This window comes from Theropithecus gelada, chromosome 18 (assembly GCF_003255815.1).
Source record: "Theropithecus gelada isolate Dixy chromosome 18, Tgel_1.0, whole genome shotgun sequence".
NCBI lineage: Eukaryota > Metazoa > Chordata > Mammalia > Primates > Cercopithecidae > Theropithecus > Theropithecus gelada.
In genome coordinates, this window is record NC_037686.1 from 16,715,241 (window position 1) to 16,738,712 (window position 23,472).

General features: G+C 40.5%; 1 long non-coding RNA gene across 1 annotated transcript in view; it reads left to right on the forward strand.

Moving 5' to 3' along the window:
* Positions 1–8,774: 8,774 nt before the first annotated feature.
* The window catches only part of LOC112611664, a 33,197-nt gene continuing 18,499 nt past the window's right edge, over positions 8,775–23,472 (forward strand). Inside the window, exon 1 of the long non-coding RNA XR_003116705.1 lies at positions 8,775–8,856. This is a non-coding gene — a long non-coding RNA (uncharacterized LOC112611664). The remainder of the gene's footprint in view (positions 8,857–23,472) is intronic.

Genomic DNA, 23,472 nt, shown 5'->3' on the forward strand with positions numbered 1-23,472 from the left:
CATCTTTCTTGACATATTCATGTTGTTGGATCAATTTTTAAAAAAACAGTTAAAGAATCAAAAAGATTTAAAACAAATAGTAAATCCACATGCTTTTGACATAGGGCTAAGACCTCTTCTTCATGGTTTTGCTCTTTGGAGTTCTTCACAGTTTTCTACGAATAAATCACACCTGTGATGCAGTGTGTGTCCATTCCAGCTATTTCGGCCTTTTTCTTTTTCTTTCTTTCTTTTGTTTCTTTTTTTGTTAGTGGCAAGATAATTTAAGACTTTCAAAGAAGTTTGGGTTCAGAATGTTTTTGATTTTTATTTTTTTTTCATCTCTTACAAGCATCTTTCATTATGCTTATTTGACACCAAGTTTTTGGTTATTTGTATTAGCGAGTCTTTCCATAGAGTTCAACTTAGTCTTTACAGAAACACTAGTGTTACTATTTTCCCACTTATAAGTCACGTGGCATACATGTACATGATATAAATAGGTTTAGGGAAAAATACACTCACTCTTGCTAGGTGTTTAGCTACTACAGTGTAGCCTCATGGCCTTTGGGCTTCAGTACGCCACGGGCATTGTATAGAATGCTTTATAGCGAACAGTCAGCCAGGAGGGGGATGGTTTAAAAAGTTTTGGCTAGGTCTAACCCTAGCCTGGGTTTCGCATTGCTGTGTTGCTCTCCTGATTTCCAGACGTCTGATGTCAATAACCCTGGAGGTCCCTCCATCTGATTTCCTCCCTTCTTGACTTCTGCTGAATGGCATCCACAGGCCTGGCCATTTCCCAGCCTTCCCTTCTCCATTTCCAGCTTCCCCCTCTCTGGGGGCTGCTGCTAACCTCAAGGCAGAGCCCTCTCTCTCTGGGCTGAGTGCCTGCAGGGCCAGCTGTAGGAGGGTCCTGGTTAGGGGGTGCCACCCTCTTTCTCTTCATTGCAGTCTACTATGGCTTACACGAGTTGTTTCTGATTTGGTGGGAGGACAGAAAGAAGCAGAGTCAATATGTGAATTGAAAACAGTGTGAAAGGAAGGGATATGGGCAGCAGATACAGGTGATGCATTGATCCATAACCTGCACTAATCAGTGAAAGCAGAAGCCTGGAGACAAAGGCGGTTAAGAACCCACAGGAATCCTGAGTAGACTTTGGACTTTTTACAAGTGTGAAATGGGAGTGAGGCCATGGCATCTAGATCTTAAGAAGTATGGAAATCCTAATGTCTTGATTACATATATGATAAACTGAATCGCTTTTCAAAACATACTCTTTTTCCTGGTGTTATCACTTTAACTCAGGCCTAGAGACTTTAATCAGAAAATAATGTGAATTATGTTCTATCTCCTCATTTACCCTAAATTGTTATATCTTTTCTTCCCGGTTAACTAAGAATAACAACCCATCCAGAATTAAACTGCAATCAGTGACAAAGCAGTTAGAATCAAATTGTGTTAATGGGTTTCTTTTTCTTTATTAGTTCTTTAGCTTCCACGAAACTGCCCCCATAAGAAAAGCATTCATGTTTGAAGAAGGAACATGAAGTAGGCATGCCTGCGGTTTGTGACCAGCCTGGGCTCGTGTCTTTGGAAGTGCTCCACAGTCCTGGCTTGAAGAGGGGGCTTCCTGACTTGCCTCTGCCAGATGGCCCAGCTCCCCTAACCTGATTGGACGGGGGGTAGATCCCTGACTCACACTGAGCCAGTCAGATTCTTTTTCTCAAAATACTGAACTGTGAAACTCAAAAGCCTCTCAGTAGTGATGATCCCTAGAATGGAAGGTCTTGGAAGTCCAGGGACCTGGATAGCCATGATTCTTCCCTCATGAGAACAAGAGAGATTACCGGCCTAGAGAGAAAGACAATCATGAAGACAGGCAGTAGAGATCAAGGAATAGCACTAGCGATAAAGCAGAGGAGAATCTGTATGGCAGAGAGTGGAGCAGTGTGGAATTTTACAGAAAAAAATATTTTCTTGTCAAAATGAGGGAGACAATAAAACAAGAGTCAACTAGGTGAGCAATTAGGGTACAAATTAAAAATGTGTCCTTAGGAGGCAAGCATGTGGATAAGGGCAGCATTATTATAAAATATTTAACTATGTAAGGTAAAAATGTCATCTGATTATTTTTGAAATTGGATATCACATTAAAAAAAATAACAAAATAGACTTTAAACAAAGCCTTGCATGCAAACTATAGAGTCACTAAGTGAATTCTAGAATGGAGTATCTAGCACAGAGACCCTCCAGTGCTGCAGAGACCAGACCTCACTCATGCCCATGACCTGTGGTTAAACTCCTTAGCATGGCTTCATGAGCTCCACCACTTGGACCAAGCCTTCCCTTCCAGCCTCACTACCTACTCTCCCGTTCTGGGCACTATATACTCAGCTCATCCTGGCATACTTGCCATTTTTTTTTTTTCTTTTAAAAAACAGAGTCTTACTCTGTTGCTCAGGTTGGAGTGCAGTGGCACGGTCATAGCTCACTGCATCCTTGAACTCCTGGTCTTAAGAGATTCTCCCACCTCAGTCAAACAATGAGAATACACGGACACAAGGAGGGAAACATCACACACCAGGCCTGTCGTGGGGGTGGGGGTAAGGGAAGGGAGAGCATTAGGACAAATATCTAATGCATGTGGGGCTTTAAATCTAGATGAAGGGTTGATAGGTAGAGCAAATCACCATGGCACATGTATACCTACCTAACAAACCTGCACATTCTGCACATGTATCCTGAAACTTAAAGCCAAAAAAACAAAAAGAGAGATTCTCCTACTTGGCCTCCTGACTAGCTGGGACTACAGGTGCACACAACCATGCCTGGCTACTTTTTAAAATTTTTTGTAGAGAAGGGGTTTCACTGTGTTGTCCAGGCTGGTCTTGAACTCCTGGGCTCAGGTGATCCTCCCATCTCAACCTCCCAAAGTGTTGGGAGCTACCAGGCCCAGTCATTGCCATTTCTTAAATATGCCACATGCATTTTGTCCTAGAAGATGGTCTTGACATAGATGAAGTTCAAGGCTGTAGTTAAGTGGTAATAGAAAAATACATTCTGAATTGGCCTGAGCCAAAGGCTAATGGCTGGCTTCTAGGGTGGGCTCGATTGGGAGACAGAAGTGATTAACTGAACAAGGAGATCCAAGTCTCAAGAATGACATCAGGCTAAAAGCACAAGTGTGCCCCATCGAACCTTAAGGTACTTTACTTTACATAACAGCACATACATTTCTTTGCTTCATTTTTCTGTGTATAATCTGCATAATACTTGGGTGATATGTTTTTAAAAATACAAAAGAATAGTTAATTTCTGGCTGTTGGCTTAACGTTTGCTCTGAGCCAAGACTGGAATATCTATGGTTCTTCTGTCTGTTAGTTGTCCTGGGTCATTTTTGTCACTGTCTGATCATTTCCACCAGCTTGGCCTTCGCTTCTACCTAGGATGCTGGTGTTAATTACCTTTTCCCCACATCTGTTTACTCACTCTGAGTTCCTAGATGGTTCTAAATAGCTTCTCTTTCAAAGAGCTCCTCCCAAACCTGACCTGCTGTGAGATGGAGATGGACAAGCTGGGCAGCTCTCTCTCCTTTTATTCGAGAAGGTCTCAACAGCCATTTAAAAGGGAAGCTGCATATCCAATTTCTAATGTGCTCCATAAGAGGTATCTTCTCTGGGTGAATGTAACAACCTGAGTTCTCAGCCTTTCAAAAAATCAAATGAGAATCTTAAACAGATCTCCCTGCAATGAGGATTAATAAGCACTGCTTCCCATTTCTAAGTAACCAGTTATTTGTCAAACACTAACATTTGTAATATTTTGTCCAATTAAAGGAATTTTGTTCCAGAAACATTTTAAAAATCTATAGATTGTAACACTGAGATTGATTTGAAAATGAACACATATTTTCAAAGCAAGAAGAGGCTAAAAGAAAATGATTTACCCTAGAATCCATTGAATCCACAGTGAATCGTGTAGTACCTTGTGTCAATTGTCCCATTGTTTTTCCTTTGTTTGTTTGTTCAGTACCTACCAAGTGTCTTCTGGGCATTAGGGATTCCTTTTGAAACTACTGGTGGTAAAAATAATAATGGCAATATAAAAAGGTAATATTTGTTGGGTTCTTATTATGTGCTAGGCACTGGACTAATCATTTTAGATGCGTGATAGCAATTTATCCTCACAACTGTTTATTAGAGATGAGAAAGCCCATTACCTGCACACAACTTATGTAACGTGATTCAAGGTCACACAGTTAGGACATGGAGGAGCTGGTGTATGACTCCAGAACTCTTACATTCCGCCAGTGTACACACATGGATAGGACCAACTCACTGCCTGAAACAGGCCCAAAACCCTTCAACACTGAGCCTGGCCCACCTAGCTGGGTCTCGGCCACAGCCTCAGCAGCATGTCACTTCCTCCAGCACCTGTGAAGTGCTTAGGGAAGGGTGTATCTGCAGAACAAAACTCTCCTGCTTGTTCTGAGTTAGAGAGGTCATTAAACTCTGGGTCCTAACCCTGATTATGTAGTTAAAAATATATGTCGATGTCTTAGCCAATTTGGATAGCTATTCCAGAATCCCACAGGCATGGTGGCTTACAAGCAACATAAAAGTATTTCTCACAGTTCTGGAGGCTGGGAAGTCCAAGATCAAGGCACCAACAGACTTGGTGTATAGTGAGGGATGTTTCCTGGCTCATATATGGCTCATGCCTCATTGTGTCTTCATTTGGCGGCGGGGTGAGGGAGCTCTTTGGGGTCTCTTTTGTAAGGGCCCTAATCCCATGCATAAGGGTTCCACCCTCATGACCTAATCATTTCCCAAAGGCCTCACCTCCAAATACTGTCATCTTGGGAATTAAGGTTCAACATATGAATTTGATGGGGGGAGAAGGCACAAATATTCAGTCTCTTGTAGTTGAATTAACTGAAAAGTAGCGTGACTTTATCCTTGTAAAAATTTCCAGATGAATTTTATTTTATTTTATTTTTTTGAGTCAGAGTCTTGCTCTGTGGCCCAGGCTGGAGTGCAGTGGCACAATCTCGACTCATTGCAACCTCCGCCTCCCAGGTTCAAGTGATTCCTCTGCCTCAGCCTCCTCAGTAGCTGGGATTACAGGTATCTGCCACCATGCCTAGCTAATTTTTGTATTTTTAGTAGAGACAGGGTTTCGCCATTTTGGCCAGGCTGGTCTTAAACTCCTCAAGTGAACCTCAAGTGATCTGCCTGCCTCGGCCTCAAAAAGTGCTGGGATTACAGGCATGAGCCATCACAACTCAGCCAAATTTCATTTATTTTCTAAGCCACCTCCCCTTATTCTTATCCTGTGAAATAATACCAGCTCTTATATACTTAGCATCTGAAGACAGAGACTACTAATACCCTTAAAAAGCAGAGGGCTGCTAGCCATGGAGATCATTTTTTGTTTCTATTAAAATTCTCACTTTACTCAGTTCATTGAATTTGGAGACAAAGATGAAGTCAACCTATCAAGGTGATGGGTTGTCAAAAAATACTGAAACCATGACTGATTTTCCATATATTGAGCCAGATTTAGACATTCTTGTGTCTCCTCCTCGAAGTTAATAAGGCATTTCCACCTATTCATTTCTTCCTTAAAAATCTTTCATACTTAGAAAAAAGTTAATGAGTCATGAGCAGAGTGCCCATCCCCCCAAAGAGTGCTTGGGGACTATGCCTTGATAGAGAACGTGCATTGACTTGGCGAGGGAGATACTTTGAGAGGATTGAATCTATTTTCAGTAAATCATGTATGACATACCAGGTGACAGTTTGAGGACCATATTAATTTATTCAGAAAAGCAAAGCAAAGTCTGGATCTAAATTTGGAAATGAAACAATTAAACATATAGGATCATAAGGAAAAATTTTGATGAATTATCCAAAGAAAACTGTAAAGGGTGATGGGGAGGTTTCCTCAACTTTCTGTGCCTGGGATTGTTTAAGGGAGCTCACTTTTCTCATACAAAGACTCTCACTGTTGCAGGAACATTACTGCAGTCTTAGGCATCACATCTTTGTTCAGGTCAGAAGGAAGGGCTCCAGTGATGCCTGTCTCTTTATTAGGAGAGCAAAATCCACATTGCCTTCCACTTATGTCTTACTGACCAGAAATCCTATGTCCCCCTGAGCTCCAAGAAAAGCTTGGAAATGAGTGTGTAGCTTTTCAGTCACTCTAATGGAGGTAGGAAGGGAGAGGGGGGTTGGGAATGGAGTTTTTGTATGCCATGAAGAGTGCCTGCCACATTTTCCTCCTTCATTATCTATGCCTAGTCATGCTAAGCTCAGTGCCCAGCACGAGTCTCACCTCCTCCAGGAAGCCAAGCTCTACTTTTGCTGTAGCCTAATGAGCTTTCTTCAAACCTTGAACTCAGCTCTTGTTTTCCTGTGTCTAGGTCTTCTCTCCTCAACCACCAGAAATATCCTGAAAGCAGAATCTGCTTATAAGTCTTTGCATATCTCGCAGTGTTCACTACAAAGCTTTGCATATAGTATTAACAGATACTCAGCAAAAATTGTATTAGAATGATAGAAGTTGTCTTTTCTCACTGTGAAATACTAAGCAAAATTTCATAAGCATGAAAAATATAACACAATTCCCCATCAAACCCTAACCCATCCTCTAAAACCCACCTGAAATACCACTTAGTCCATGAAGCCATCCCTAATCCCCCTTGCCAGTCCTGAATTGTCTCCCTTTGAATTTTTATGCTATGTAAACAAAAGATGGTCTAATGCTCTACTTATTTCCATTCCCTTCTTAAAGAATTTATTCTAGAGTGGGCAGTCATATGTAACTTTGCCTCCTTGACCCCTGCTGAGTTGGTTACAATGGACACTGGACCCATATTAGGGCCAATCATACCCTTTTTCCTGGGATATATAACTGAAAACAGAGACTGGGTCATTAAGATGGTGCTGGGTTACTGGTACTAATAAGACCATGTAGAGTTGCATTCAGTGTGGGTGCCATGACAGCTCACACTTCTCACAAATATTGATTGATGGAAGGCCTAATAAGTGCCCATTATTGTATGGGGCAATAGGGGAAAAATCAGCTCAAACACCTGCCCTCATGGATCCTCTATTCTAGTTGCAGGGCTTCATTTTAGCTATATTCAGGCAGAATTACAGAAGAGCAGAAACTATGAAGCTAAGAGCAAGACAATCTGCAACAAAGAGAATTGAGTGGTTGACAAGAGACTCTGCAGCCTCTGAAAGACAGACTTGGAGAGTTGGAGATTTGAGCTCATATAGTTCCCATGGGGCCTAACTATGCTTCTACCTCTATTGCTATTGTTGCTGCTATACTCGCTAACGTCTAGTAAGTGCTCACTATGTTCCGAGCACTAGGCAAATTTCTTGATGTACATCTAATAGTTTCAATACCCTTATGATCCAGACACTTATATTATTTCCATTTTATAAGCGAAGGCTCTGAGATGCTAGGTGAGTTACTTGAGAATACCAGCCAGTAAATGATATAACAGGAACTTGAGTTACAGGCCATACTGTTTGCAAATTGGTCTCATCTTGTTACTCTGTATTCCTAAAATATCCTGGTAATAAACTAGCTTTACTGTGTGTCTGCTCCTTCCAATCAACAGGTAACTTAGATAGCTTGCTATGTTTAGCTTAGACTGAAGGCAGGTAGATAGAGTAGTTCTCCAGTTTTCTATCGTTCTACAAAAAGAATTGTAGCAAAAATAAGCCCCATTTTGAAAATGTTCAAAGTTAGACATTTGTGTCAGTGTTTTGGTTTGAGTATTCATTTCTTGAGTTGTATGACTAAAATTAGGGGTTTCCCTCTTTGTGGGCACCTGAGCCCTGGCCAGAGGGGTTGGGTTGGGAGGGGGCTGGCAAGAGAGTTTAGACAAGGAGAGTGTAAATACGTAGGCATGTCAAGAATTGTCTGTAAACCGAGTAAATAATATATCCTGCACACATGTGAACCATGTGTTCTAAACGGAGAAGTAGTTAATATCTATAAAACAAGGATTCCTGTACAATAATTACTGAACCCATACTAGCTTTTTGTCAGATATTTTCTATATCAACAGACACTATAAATGAGGGATATATGAGTCTATCCTTTTTTCTAAAATTAAGAGTAAATCCTCATAATTAGAAGTTGAGAATCACTACAGTAATTTATATTAAAATGTATGAAGCCTTTATAATGGGGAAGGCAGATATGCTGCTGTCATTCACTAATCCCATCCGAATAGCAGGCAGCTCTCACTGATAAGGACACTCTTTCTGACAGGTTCCAATACAACTTCACACTCTCATTACAATGCTCAAGCAGCCACCACCAATCGATAAGAATTAGCCTGTGAGATGCTGCCTTTCCTGTTTAGAAAATGAAGAACTCATGTTCAATGACCATCCCATGATTTTTCCTAGAGTCCAGATAGAGCATTGAGAATCAACCAGTTAGTTTTACCAGACGCGTCTTGCTTATTTGGCTTTGTGTGAGTGTTCTTGAGTCACCAAGTCTGGTGCCTTACTCATTTCAGTTTGTCAAATGGGTAAAACAAAACTTACCTCTGTATATGGTATTAATAAACGAGCATTGTGGAGCTTCTGTAGAGAGCAGTAGTTGTGGAGTAAATGTTATGGCATAATTGAAATTATGTCCTTTAACTCCCTAAGCAACAGAACTCCCTCCCCACCTGCTTAAAAGTTGGAGTTATTATTCACATCCTATTTAAAAATAGCACAGAATCTGCAGCATGATGGGCGTGGAAGTTGTCTGGAGCTTTAATCACTAATGACCTCATCTTCAAATGGTCAGTGATAATAAACAAGAAGGAGGGATTTCCAAGGGAGCAGAGCATTAATAAGGTAAGATTTTAAAATTAATTTTTCAAGTTAATTAAAATGTCCAAAAGCACAATAAAACTACAGAAAATCTGGCAAGGGAATGGCAGCAGGACTGATTAATGCAAGTCAACTGTCTTCTGAGGGTAGTAGTAATAATGATGAGATTATGGATATGGAAGAACCTGCTAAAAAGAAATGTGATGCATGTGGAATACAAACTGCATCCCAGTTACTATTTTATGGTGCACAATGGATCTTATTAAGGAGGAATAGCAGCAAGAATTACCACTGAATTGCTCAATAAAAGTATTGTGTAATTAACAGTGTTGGAGCAGCAGCTGGAGTGATGCCTCCCATTGACGTTCCATATTCTCCATTTATTTTCAGTTTGCTAAGGGAGTGTAGGTTCTAACTAAGACTGTTTGTTTATTTCATCACGAAACAGTAAACATTTGTCAAGCAGGGCACTAAGCTAAGAGACATGAGGCTGTGAGGATGAGTAAGGCACTGCTTTGGCCCTCAGGGGGCTTATGTTCAAATAGGGGAGATGAGATAGGAATGTAATTAACTCTAATACAAGGCAGATTGTGTTGAAACCTTCCATAGAGGTCAAAAGAGAGAGAAATTACTTTTAACAAAAGAGATTTAGCAGAAGCGCCTGGGAATCTACGGCATTTGAGAAGGGCTCTATCTTTGATGTTGGCAAGATTTTTGACAGGTCGAGATCATAATAATTCTCTACTTGTGAGTTCTTAAATTTTCGAAAAAGCCATATGGTATACAAATAATGTCATCAAGCCAAATAGGAAACAATAGAAATATATTTGTGGTGAAGAGTGTAGTCAAAGGGGAGATACGTCTTTCAATAATATGTTGAGAGAACTATGTTGGCGCATGAAATGGTAACGTTTAATACCATGCAAATATATCTTGTGCAAAGGGGGCTTTGGACATTTTGGAATCAAGCAATTATGGTTGCACCAGACATGCTTGGCCTTACCCTTGCTTTAGGTAGCTACTCTGGCTGCATAGGGGACTTGGGGGACAAGAAGCAGGTCATAAAAACCATTTTGGGATGCTGCAGCAATAGAACATGATGGAAATGATGGGAGCCTAAATTTACAAGGTGTGCTCTGTGGAAACAGAAAGGAGAAAACACTTGTCAGTAACATTGTGGATACAGAACTAACAAAACTTGAACAAAGAAGAGGGAGAGGTCAAAGATGACCACCAGCTTTTGAGTTTGGGCCACCAGGAGGATGGCCAGGTGAATGCCAACAATTTGGTGGATGAAAGGGCTTTGGGCTAATAATGAAGATGTGTTAGTACAATAAGGATTGATGCACCAGGACAGGTACTTCTCCTGCTTGATCCACCTGAGGTCAGCCTCCGTCTTTTTCAGTATGAGGCTGAACTCGAGCTAATGCTTCTTAGATTCTATGATGATATTGAGTTTAGGCGCCATCAGAATGTGCTTGTGAGATGCTGGCATGGAAAGAGATGTTCTTCGGGCATAGTCAGAGGATTACTTAAACATCATCCACTTGCGCACTGATGTATTTCAGGGTCACTTAGAATGACAGCTGAGCTTTTTAGTCTCCAAAGTGGAGACACGGTTGCTGTGAAGCTCAGTTCTGAGGTCCTGGAAGGAGTCTGGACCCCAGATCATGGGATACAACTGACTTTTAGTTTGGTTTTTTAAATTTTCACTTGGTTTTTATAAGGTTATCTTTAGCCCTCCTTTTGATTTTCTTTTGGCTCCAAAGAATTCATTCCAGACTTCCTTTCTCATCGGGTTTCTATTATTTCTGGCTATATTTTCTTCACCCAGCTGCCTTTGTTTCTGGCATTGGCACTGATGAGCACAGAAGGTGTTGAAGCATAGAAGCCAGCTGACCCAGAGTATAATGAAGCACTAAGATGGAGAGGAAGAAGTGCCAAGAAATTCAAGCTGGGGTAGATTATAGTCTAAAGGCTCATTCCATACCAGGCTCATAAATCTAGTTCATTTTCAACTCCCTTGTTTCCTTAGTCCCTTGTAACAATTTACCAGTAAGACATAAAGTTTCTAGCTTTGTTACTTCTCAGATCCATCTCTGCCTCTCTAGCTCCAAGGTCACAGTCGTAGTTTTGCTGTCAGCCTTCTTTCATGAGGACTAGTGTAATCTCCTCCCTGGTGCTCTGAACTCTAGCTGGTCCTCTTCCATCTTTTCTGTGCACTGCAGTGCACAGTATCTTCATTTTCAGGATTCTCCAAAGCCTCTATGGCTCTCCGTTGTTCCTGAAATCAGATTTAAAACCCTGATCCTGGACGTTCAGCCTCTCCCTTGGTCATGGCCCTCCTCAGGCATCCTTGCCAGCTGCTGCCGCCCACTTGTGTTTTGCTCCTGTTGGTAACACATCCTTGCCGTACGCCATACACCATTTATGGCTGCCACCTCTGAAAAGCTGTCGGCACCACGGCTTCCTAAAGTGCCATTTTTCTCTGATTCTCCCACATCTGTCTCAGATTTCTTTTAGAGATCTTTCTTGTTAGGATCAGGTAAGCTACTTCTTGGCATGAGTGGGTGTGTCTCTGTCACCTTAAATGCAGGTGGACGGAATGCAGGTTACCAAACCCTTTCTTTTTTAGCAGGCTGTAACGCCAATCATCCTTTCTGGTAAGTTTGCCTGCTGGTAACTTTTCCTTTCTGCATTGAGCATCGTCTTATTAGCTCTACTCTTTAGTTGTCTGAAAAATTACTGCACTCTTAAGTCTTCTGCTAAATATAGACTGTGGAAATATGGCTTACAGAAGATCACTGTACTTTCCAAAGAGTACTTGGATTAAAATAAATGGGTTCTAGTTTCATGTAAGTATGGGAAATCCTGGATTAAGCAGAGCTAAACAGATTTCTTTCTGGAGAACTACTTAGAGATTTTGATGATGTACCTTTTAGATCTCCAAGAAGGGGTGTTTCATGATGCATCAAAATTAGGGGTAACTCTCCTCTCTGGGGCAGGCTCCCCTTTGATTTCTTTTTTCTTATTGCAATGAAATGTAAATTTCAAGACATCCAGAGATAGAAACGAACTGAAAGAGACTGAATTTTTGTTTCCAACATGATGCAGCGTTGAATACCACCGGGGTATTATTGCCTCTGGCTGAAGGTGAATAAAGCCTTTGGCTCTCAGAAGTGTTCGGGGCCCAGAACTGGCACAGTTCACTGTCTTTAGGGATCGATGACAGAAAGGTGCCTTCTGCCTGCAGCCACGTCCCTGCCAGCACAAAAGGGCAATTGTTCTAAAAAGGGAAACGTGGTCTCAGTGCTTCTCACTGCTTTCCTTAGGAAAGAAATTGCAGACCACAAGAGTGACAGCAAAACTCAACATTCTTACCTCATTTAGGACTCTTAGGAGTAGGTAGGTCCCCTCTCCCTTTATTCTTAAGGCATTCAAAAGAAAACAACTTTTAAACGTCTCACGGGGAAACACACACTTTTCATGCTTTGCTTCTTTGTTGCTGATGCATAAGCTCTGCTCTGGTTAGTCCATGCTGGCTATGTCCCAGCTCCTGCGCGTCCCACGCCCACGTCTTCCAGCTCGGTCCCCAGGAGGCTCGCTGCTGTAGAGGGTGCCACGTGCACGGTGCACCCTTCTCTTTCATGCCCACCTCCCTCCCTCTTTGATCCTGCTTTGGAGCCCGGTCCTCCTCCGAGGCTCCCTCCCATGGGCAGCCCCTCCCCCTGGCTCCAGACCTCAGTGACCTGCAGCGGGCAGCGGGAGGGGGAAGCTCTCTCCTCCCCCTGCCCTTGACCTCGGGTGGCCAAGGCTTCCCAAGACTGCTAATTTCCAGGTGCCTCAACCTCTCCTTGGGCGTTCCCTTCACTCCGCCCACAGCTCTGCAAATAGTCCCGTCAGTGGCTAAAGCCTCTGGAACCTTCCGAGTTGGGTCCTCTTTCTTGCTGGAGCCTGACTGAGACAGTATATTTTCAGGAAATGTACACAGGTCCCTCACATGAAAACACTGGAGCGCGGTCACAGTGTGTCATTGCCACCTCCTACCCCGAAAGACAGGGAGCGGCAGCTGGGCCGCAGCTGGGGAGTCTCCCTTGGGATCAGAGCAGGGGTCCCAGCAGGCTGTTTGCCCAGCCTCATGTGGCCAAGAAGCCCTTTGTGGTGGAGGCACCTCAGGGCATTAGTATTCCAAAGGACCCATTTCGAAAAGCCCTAGAGGACAGTATAGCTCAGGAGGGATGGAGCACATTCAGTGGTTTGCTGATAGCAGGTATTTAGGAGGCTGATCTGGGCCGTGCTGGAACCACCTGGCCTGGCAGATGGCTGCAGTACATTTTAGAGAAGTCCCTAAGTGTGCCTCAGTACACACCGCTCTTCACCTCTGTTCTCTTCAACAATGTGTAGGCAAATCTTGGCTTGATTTGGCCGGGTGCGGGGCGGGATGCTATTGTAGCTTTTGAAATATATCCCAGGGGAGCTTTTTCCTATGCCAGGAACTCTGACCTGTTGCTTTCTGATATTCGCAGGGAATGGCACTGTCCACTCAGAAGTGAAGGGACATCATTGTCCCCTCTGATTACAGGAGGATGAGTCTCAGAGGAAGGCATAGAAATGCCGAAGTCTCTTTCTTGAAATAGCAAGCTTACAGTAATTTTGGTGTTAGTGCGGTAGGCATGCTGGGATGAGAAATGACTTGGCAAAAAAGGGTTGAACATCACTGAATTTGTTTGTCCTTTAGAAACAGAAAAGATAGGAGCACACTTTACTCTTTCAGTAACCCTGTGGGCAGAGTGTAATGGCCAGAGGCCGAGTGGCCTCTTCAAGATGTCTGGGATGCAAGTCCCTGTCTGTATCATGGATCAGTAGCAGCGCTGGGTGAATACAGTGTCATGGAGCCCTGGGAATGCAGCCGGAGCCCTGGGAATGCAGCCGGAGCCCTTATACCTTGTAGCCAGCTGTCTCTCTCCCTGCTTTCTGTAGAGCTGGCTACCTTGTAATTCTCCTGGAGTCCCCCATGAGGCCCCCCTCCTGTGACTCACTGTCCACTCAGACTCTGCTCTCAGATCACCTCCCGAACTGGTCACCACCAGCTGCTGCTTAATTGCCTCCCTGGCTTTTGCTTGGTCTTCAGTCACTCCTGGTGCTTACATCAATTTGTTCTCTTCTCCAGAGGCACAGAGTGGAGGAACTTGCTTTGTCTTTTTTTCTCTGCAAATAAAGGACCCCTCCTTGGGCAAGGATGAATGGGTTACTCAGAGTTGAATTGTAATGTCTTATGGGGCTCTTCCAGGAAACTCCCCCAGATTGCAGGAAAGAAGGCCTCAATATCCTGCAGGACCTGAAGGGCATCCTACCTAACTCCTAACAGGGACAGCTGCCATCCATGCAGTTGTGCAGCATGGGGGCCTTACACCTGATGTTCTCTGATAAGACCTGCAGGACCATCCATCACAGACAATGTCTGGTTCAGCATTTTTTTTTTTTTTTTTTTTGAGACGGAGTCTTGCTCTGTTGCCAGGCTGGAGTGCCCTGGCACGATCTTGGTTCCCTGCAAGCTCCGCCTCCCGGGTTCAAGCGATTCTCCTGCCTCAGCCTCCTGAGTAGCTAGGACTACAGGCACGCACCACCATGCCCAGCTAATTTTTGTATTTTTAGTAGAGACGGGGTTTCACCATGTTGGCCAGGATGGTCTCCATCTCTTGACCTCGTGATCCGCCTGCCTTGGCTTCCCAGTGTTGGGATTACAGGCGTAAGCCACTGTGCACAGCCCAGCTTCTTTATAGGAAGCAGGATTCGAGGCCTCTGTCGGGGATAAAATCAATTTTCATTCCATTTCCGAAAGGACTTTGGTAACCCCAAAAGTGGAAAATGACCTGCTGTAAACCCGATTCTGTTCTCCAACACAATCCTTTGCCTTCCCGACAAAGACCTGGGCAAGGATGAAACCATGGGGCAGGGCTTCTGTCTCCTACAAATATGCCCAGTTATCTTTCAGAACCCCACTTAGGATGAACCTGAGCTCGGAAGCTGTCCCAGTCCTCACTCTGGGGTGGTCATTTTGTCCTGGTTTGGGCAGGACTTCCTGGTTTGAGCGCTGAAAGTAAGTCCCATGTCCCTTCAGTCCCAGGTAAAATGAGGTAGTTGATCACTCTCCCCCACACCCTCTTCCCTTTTGGGCCTGTCATCCGCACTTCCCATAGTATGTTCACTGCACCTTTCCGTGAGGCTGTGGGCCAGAAGAGAGGGGTCCTATCTTGTTCCTATTCATCTCCTCTCATGCCTCACTGGTATTAGAAAGTGCCCCATGAAAATTTGTTGAGCAGGAATTGCTACTCAAGGCTTAGATTCTGTGTAAACAGCTCCACTCTTATTTTAAAATTTATTTTTTAAGTTTTTATTTGACAAATAGTTATTGTGTATATTTACAAGGTACAATGTGATGTTTTGATAGACATATACATTGTGGAATGATTATATCAAGCTAATTAACATATCCATCACCTCACATACTTATTTTGTTTGTAGTGAGAACATTTGAAATCTACTCTTTGAGCGATTTTGAAATATACAGTACATTGTTATTAACTATGGTCACTATGCTATACAGTATAGTTATCTAACTAAAACTTTCTACCTTATGATCAATATCTCTCAATTCCCCATCCCGCCAACCCTCATTCTACTCGCTATTTCAATGAGTTCAGTATTTTCAGATTCAACATATACATTAGATCATACAGTATTTTTCTTTCTGTCCCTGGTTTTTAGAATCTGTGGAGAGGATCTCTCAGGGCTCTGCATTTATTATGGGGCCCCTGCTTTATTCCTGAAAAATAAAACGGGCATACCCAAACCTTGCAACGATTATGGGGGCCTCATTATCTGGGACTATTACCTGTAGCAGCTATAACGTTCATTATTTAAAAACTATTGCTTTTTTAAAAAACCATTTATTGTAGATAACTGGAAAACACAAAAGAAGATATAATGACACACAATTTTATTGCTAAGGAAAAATCACTGTCATTTATTGTATCCCCTTTATAAAATACAAATTAAATAATCATTTTGTAGCCTGTGTTTTCTATCCTCTAATATAAAGTGAGTATTTGCCTTTGTCAGTAGCATTTTTCTACAACATAACTAAAAATGGTTTTTAAGAATCTTTGTAAAAACCAAAAGGGGATTCATCAGTTTTTATTTGTATATTTTATGTATGCTGAGTAATCCAGTCATAAAAATGATTGTATGCTAATTTAAAAAAGGCCATTTCAAAAAGGAGAGAAGAAAAGTCACCCTAAAATCTCAGAGATAATCTTTTGATAATCTTGTTAACATTTTAGTGTCTATCTTTCCAGACATTTTCCTGTGGATCGATACACATGGCCATGTAGACTTAAACACATATTACTACCCAGGCCAAACATCTCTTTATATACTTACTGGACATTTTAATTTTTTTCACTTCTAAAGTGTTTATGTAATTTGCATTTTTTTCTGGTTGGGTTTCAGTATTTTCATATGGACTTATATGATCATTTTAGAATATTAGGGCTATTAAACATTTTGTTTTAAAAATTTAGCAGTATCTCCCTCAGAATTTAATTTCTTTTAGTCATCTTTTTTTCTCTTCAGAACTTTAAATTTCAGTGGTGTGTGATATGCCAATGTTACCTATTTAGTTTCTGCCTTTGGTCCAACATAAAAAAAGGTCTTGGCCACCCCTAAAATGTATTTAAACAATCTATGGCTAAGTATTAATTCCCTTCTTTATGTTTTAATTTTTAATCCATCTGGAATTCATCTAGCTTAAAGAATTATGCAGTAAAGGAAACAAATTTACTTATTTTCTCCCAGAAGGCCAGCTAATTGTTCCAACATCTTTTCCTCTTTAATTAGAAATGCCAGCTTTAGCATATATATGTAGTTTTCCCATTATTGTTATTCTCTTAAATATTCTACAAGTGTAGTTTTGCTTTTTTCCCTTTACCAGTGACATTTGAATGGTTTACTCTCTCAGGAGTGGGTCTCATTCCTTGTTTCTTTCGATAACATTAATCTATTTTTTTCTGTTGTTGTCAGTGAATATGGTCTGAATAACACTTATTAGTTGGAATTTATTGAGGTTTTCTCTGTAGTATAATATGGTTCAATTTTTGTAAATGTCACAAGAAGTTATTAATACAATCTCTATATAGCATATACCTCTGTCTTCTCTCTCTCATCTGTAATTTCTATTACTGCTAAGTGTGGGTTGGAACTTTTTTAAAAGGGGGATTTGAAGTTGGGAACTTGGTTTGTTGGGGGAGGAGACCCCTCTGACTTTTAGATTAAGTAACTGCTTGATTAACTGCACAGGGATATGGGGTCAAATTTTCAGACAATAATCTTTGCTCTCTTTACAATTATTCTTTCCATTTCAAGCATCCTGAGTTATTTTATTTTATACAGAATTCAGTTGAGTTTCAGTTTTTGATTCAGTATGAGGGGTTTTGTTTTGTTTTTGCATTGATGCTTTATTCTTCGTGTATGATTGTTATGTTGGTTATGTTTGTTTTTATTTAATTTGCAATGGTGATAGATTTCATTATTGTTTTCTCAATTATTTATCCACTTCCCCACTTAGCTGTATTTTATAGCCCTGTGGACTTTGGGCTTTGCCATGGGGTTGTTTTGACCAATGCAGTGTAGATGGAAGGAACAGTGGCCAGTTTTGATCAGAGGTTTAAGAAACACCATGAGTTTGGCTTGTCCCTGGAGCTTCTGTCTCCTGGCACAAGAACCCCCTGACAGTGGCTGTCCCTTCAGCTTGGGACATGGAATGAGAAGACACAAGGAGCCCATCAGAGCTCAGCTGAGCCCAGCAGAAGTGCAGCCCACCTGGAGACCTGCAAGCAAGAGTAAATGTTTTTTGGGGGAAGTTGTTGAGATTTGGGCTTGCTTGCTGCTGCAGTTACCATGTTTCCCTTCCTTTACCCCACTCATTCTTTAAAACTATTTTCGTTCTTCCTTCTCCTTATCCATGCGTCATTGAAGACCATCAGCAGGCCAGAATGAAGTAGGCAAGCAAAGCAGGGATCAAGGCCTGTGGAAAAGGAGGGAATGGGGCTGTGTTAAGCGATTTGCTGTGTCCTGGAGGACTGAGAAATGCATTGAGGATAATGGGAGTCGGATCTCTTACTGTTGGGAATATGAAAATGGAGACAGCTAGAATCGGACTTGCCAAATTTAGCAAATAAAAATACAGGACACTATTTGGGACAGATTTATACTAAAAAGTTATTTGTTATCTGAAATTCTAATTTAACTGAGCATCCTGTATTGTATCTGGTAATCTTGGATAAAATAAACCCTGTAGTGTTGGATTGAAATTGGAGGTACCAGCATGAACTTACAGATTTACACACACACACACACACGTAAAGACGTGTGACGTATACATATGTAGGGACCAAGAAGCTTTTCCCTTGGCCCTCTGAAGGTTTGCTGTAAAATCAACTTGCACAAGGCAGATTAATTGGAGAAAAGGCATACAAATCTATTTAACATGTATACATGGGAGCCTCCACAATGAAAACCACTAGATACAGGGGAAATTTTCCATTTTTATGCTTAGGTGAAAGTATGGACAGTTTTGTAGAAATGTAATTGGAAAAAAAAAGAGTGTGAGTGGGGGAATCCCGCAAGATCTGTCTGTCTAGATTATTCCTGCCCTCTCTGTCTGAGCTGCCTTTTTTTTTTTTTTTTTTTTTTTTTTTTAAATTCTGGGTATGCGGCAGGGCCCTCTGAAATGGAAGTCTTATGACCTACAGTCAAACAAGGTGGGTCAGATAACTGTTTTTGGTCAGTTTTTATACAGACAGGCAAAGGGAAAGTTAGATTAATATTTTTAGGTTTTATGGCTGGTTTTCGGGAAGGGGTTTCTTTGCGCTATTTATAGCTTACAACGAGTTGGGTAAAGTATACTTTTGTGAATAAAATTTGAAACAATTGCCTTTCTCTCTACCTGATTTCTCCAGAATTTAGAAACAATTTGTGAGTATTCTTAATTTAATGACAATATAGTTATTTGCATAAGTTCATATATGGTTTCTGTGACCTGCATTGGAGAAGAGGGATTCTAGTTTCTATGGATAGCCTTGAGGGAGAAAGGTTCTGAGAGACAGGAGGGTAGGAGAAGGTCAGAAAAAAGCTTTTGCTTCTGAGGCTGCTTCTGAGGCCACTTCTGAGGCCTTCATTTTAGGATACTGTTTTCTGAGCCCCTACATTCCCCAGTCTGAAACTTCCCCCAGAAGTTTCACAGTCCAGATATTGGGTTGGTGGATTGTTTTATAATCCGTTGAACCAGCCTCTCAGTCCTGAGGATAAGCTAGTCCAATGATACAGTTAATAGTGTGTCTCATTGCAGGCAGCAGTGTTGCAGGTGATCTTCCACCACAGTCAGGCTTCTCTATGATTTGAGCAGTCAGTTATTTAATAAGAAGCATTCCTATGGAAACAAAAGAAAAACAAAGGCTAGTGGTTAGAACAAACTATAAACTTAGTTTCTGAGTCCAGAGGGAAGCCAGTTGAAAAGATTTTTAGATATTGGGCTTGAAGCATCTTCCAATGAAGTGAGAGCAGACAGTGGCAATCTGACAGATTTTTTTTATGGTTTGCAGTTTGCATCAGGTGTTCCAGTGAACTTTCTGAGTAGTCTGTACACCAGCAGGCACAAAGGCTGTTCATACATGAAGCTGCTGTAATGATTTTTAGAAGTTTTTTTAATCAAGTTGTCTAGTTTTAGCTTATAAGGCTTTAGGAAAAAGCAGTTTTCATTTTAGTGATTTTAAGTAAAAAAAATTGTAAACATTAGTTTGGAGCCAGTAAAAAATTCAGTATTCGGTCCAAATTGTATGGAAATAATAAAAACTCAAAAACAATGGACAAGGCTAAAATCTAGAATCTAATAACAGATCTAATAACAGATATATTAAAGTTCTCTTCTGAAACCAATTTTCCTCCAGTCCTCTGTTTCTACCAATGACAAATCATAGTACAATTTATTTGAAAAGTAAGTCCTAGTCTTATTTTACTTGACTTGATTGTTTGCATAAAGTGTGGCAAAAATAGTGATTGGCCACATACGGTCTTTTTAAATTGGGTTTTCTGGAACTTTTTATAAGGAATTTAAGATAAGACTTTCAAAAGCCTCCTGAGGCTAACGAAGTCAAGGATTTGTCATTAAACTGTTCCTGTAATACTTGTATGAATTGGGTGAATTCCTCTTTGAGGTCCCAGAATTACTTGAGGTTTCTGATCTTATCATTCTTTACTTACCGCAGGCCAGAAACTTTGTGAAGAAACCATGTAGACAGGTTCCAGCCCATTTTTTCCAAGGGGCTTTTTTATCAGTTCTATAAAGTCAACTTCAATTTCTTTTTTTAAATTTTCCTATTTTTTAATTTTACTTTAAGTTCTGAGATACATATGCAGAACATGCAGGTTTGATATGTAGGTATACGTGTGCCATGGTGGTTTGCTGTACCTATCAACCCGTCATCTAGGTTTTAAGCCCAACATGCGTTAGCTATTTGTCTTGATGCTCTCTCTCCCCTTGACCCCCACCCTCTGACAGGCCCCAATGTGTGTTGTTCCACTCCCTGTGTCCATGTGTTCTCATTGTTCAACTCCCATTTATGAGTGAGAACATGTGGTGTTTGGTTTTCTGTTCCTGGGTTAGTTTGCTGAGGATGATGCCTTCCAGCTTCATCCATGTCCCTGCAAAAGATATGATCTCATTCCTTTTTATGGCTGCATAGTATTCCATGGTGTATATGTGTCATATTTTCTTTATCCAGTCTATCTATTTTCTTTATCCAGTCTATCATTGATGGACATTTGGGTTGAATCCATGTCTTTGCTATTGTAAATAGTGCTGCAGTAAACATATGTGTGCATGTGTCTTTATAGTAGAATGATTTATATTTCTTTGGGTACATACCCAGTAATGAAGTTGTTGGTGAGGCTATGGAGAAATAGGAATGCTTTTACACTGTTGGTGGGAATGTAAATTAGTTCAACCATTGTGGAAGACAGTGTGGTGATTCCTCAAGGACCAATTTCTTAAAGCAGTCTGTTTACGTCTGAAAATATGCCATTCGAGTCAAAACTCTGGTAAAATAATCAGTGTCTTCAAATGTGTCCTGTTGCAAAAGAAAAGAGGTTCTTACTGAACTTATGCAAATAACTATATTGTCATAAATTAAGAATACTCACAAATCATTTCTAAATTCTGGAGAAATCAGGTAGAGAGAAAGGCAATTGTTTCAAATTTTATTCACAAAAGTATACTTTACCCAACTCGTCGTAAGCTATAAATAGCTCAAAGAAGAAGAAAAACATTTTCTTGATTCTAGAAAATAAAACCTAAGAATAATCAGCGATGTTTCAAACAAAAAGTCATGAAAAATTATGTTAGTCTTCTATCAGTTAGTCCTATGTAATTAACTTTTTAAAAAATTTTTTTTTGCTTAATGTTGAGTGAGCAATTCCCAAAAATGTATCAGTTTTTCCATTAGAGTTCTGAAAGTTTTTTTTTTTTTTTTTTTTTTTTGTCCAATGGTATAAGCTCCAAAGTGATCAGAAACCAGAAACCTGCATTCAGGAGTATTTGTGAGAGTCTTTTGTATAAATTTCTTTAAAGAAGAAGCAAATTGTGGACTGCTGCTGATTGTAAACCACTTTTTGAGAATAATCAAGGTAAAACAATAATTGTCTGTAGATGACAAAAGTGTGTGAATAGCCATGGTTAAAGACATGATTAACAAGGAAATTTCGTTATTTTGTGGCATAAAGCAATTTCACATAATAATCATAATTATTACTGATAATATGTAATAAGACATATTAGAATTTTAGGAATCACATGCAATTTTGAAAGATATATTAATATCACCTTTATACAAATGTAACCTAAGGTAAATTAAACTCCATTTTATATTTGACAGTGTTTTCTGTACGATTTCAACCTACCAAATAAACCTAGTATGTCTCTCTTGAACTTCCATGGGCCCTAATATGCAAAAACTTAGTTTGAGGTTCAAGAGACTGAATTTAGAATTTGAAATTTTGATTTTGGAAAGTTTGTCAAATATCAAAGGTTTAAAACACTTGCTTAGAATAGAATCACATGTCACTGTAAAGTGATAGTTGTTCATTTAGTCAAAGTAATAATTTCAAGATTTCAAAAACTAAAAACCTTTACTTTTTGATAGAGGAAGACTCTCCTAAACAATCATGAGACCTAAGAAAGACACCGTGAAGCAAACTGTATCTGTCTCTCCCTCTCTCCCCACTTTTTTTTTGTTTGCAGTTTACTTAAAAGGTAAACAAAAATCTTTTACTACCTCGTTAATACTAAACAAACATCTTGTTTAAAAGGGAAAATCAAATTTTACCTTTGCATTAGTGTATTATTAATGCTAAAACTAATTATAACAAAACCTTATAAACAAATTCAGTCAATCTCATTCAGTCTTAACATACAAAGTAAGATTTCCATAAACCTTTTATAACCTCTTACAGTTTTTTTCATTCTTTTTCTTTTTCTTCTTTTTTTTGAGATGGAGCCTCACTCTGTCACCCAGGCTGGAGTGCAGTGGCGTGATCTCATCTCACTGCAACCTCTGCCTCCCAGGCTCAAGTAATTCTCCTGCCACAGTCTCCCAAGTAGCTGGGACTACATGTGTGCGCCACCACTCCTGGCTAATTTTGTATTTTTAGTAGAGACGGGTTTTCACCATACTGGCCAGGCTGGTCTCAAACTCCTGACCTCAGGTGATCCGTCCGCCTTGACCTCCCCAAGTACTGGGATTACAGGTGTAAGCCTCTGCACCTGGCCTCATTCTTTTTCTTAACTTTTTAGATACCTTTAGTTTTATTTGTCATTTTCCCCTTCAATTTACAACTTATAAAATCCTCTAAATTAGACAAAATTACTTTCCTTTTAGCAAAAAATCACATTTTTATGCCTTCTTGTAACTTTTTAAAAACCAAAAACATATTCTACTTTTTCTGTACACTTTGTATACAGAATTATTTCTCTTGTATCCAGTAGTTTTAATTATATACAATGTTTGTATATAATTATGTAATGTTTACTCTTATAACCCTTATTTTCAGTAAAAATCTAGGAGGTTGGCAATTTTAATTATGTGTCAGATGCAGAGCTCAGGACAATTCCTGGAGGATCTAATCTCTTCCAGCATGGACAAGAGGCACAGGCAGTCCAAGGAGGATGAGGCCCAGGTGTTGTTCCCAGGCCTCACCATGGTCACTTGTCTAGACCCCAGAATTAGATGCTTCATGATAAAGACAAGCTCATAGTAATATATGTGTAGGGGTTTGGAGGAGCCCAATAGTCAGTTTTAACTCACAAAGTAAGCAAGGATCAAAGGTACTACAGGAACAACAGTTTTATGACCTTAAAACATCTAGCAGAAACACCCCAACCCTGTGTAACAAGGAGACTCGTGCAAACTGTCTAAGAGTTGTAACAATCTCATTTGCTGTGAGATGATGATAATGATGGTGGTGATATTTTTTGCCAATACAGAGTGAGCCCTCTAAGGTCTAGGTAGAAACCTTCTTTCTGTCAAC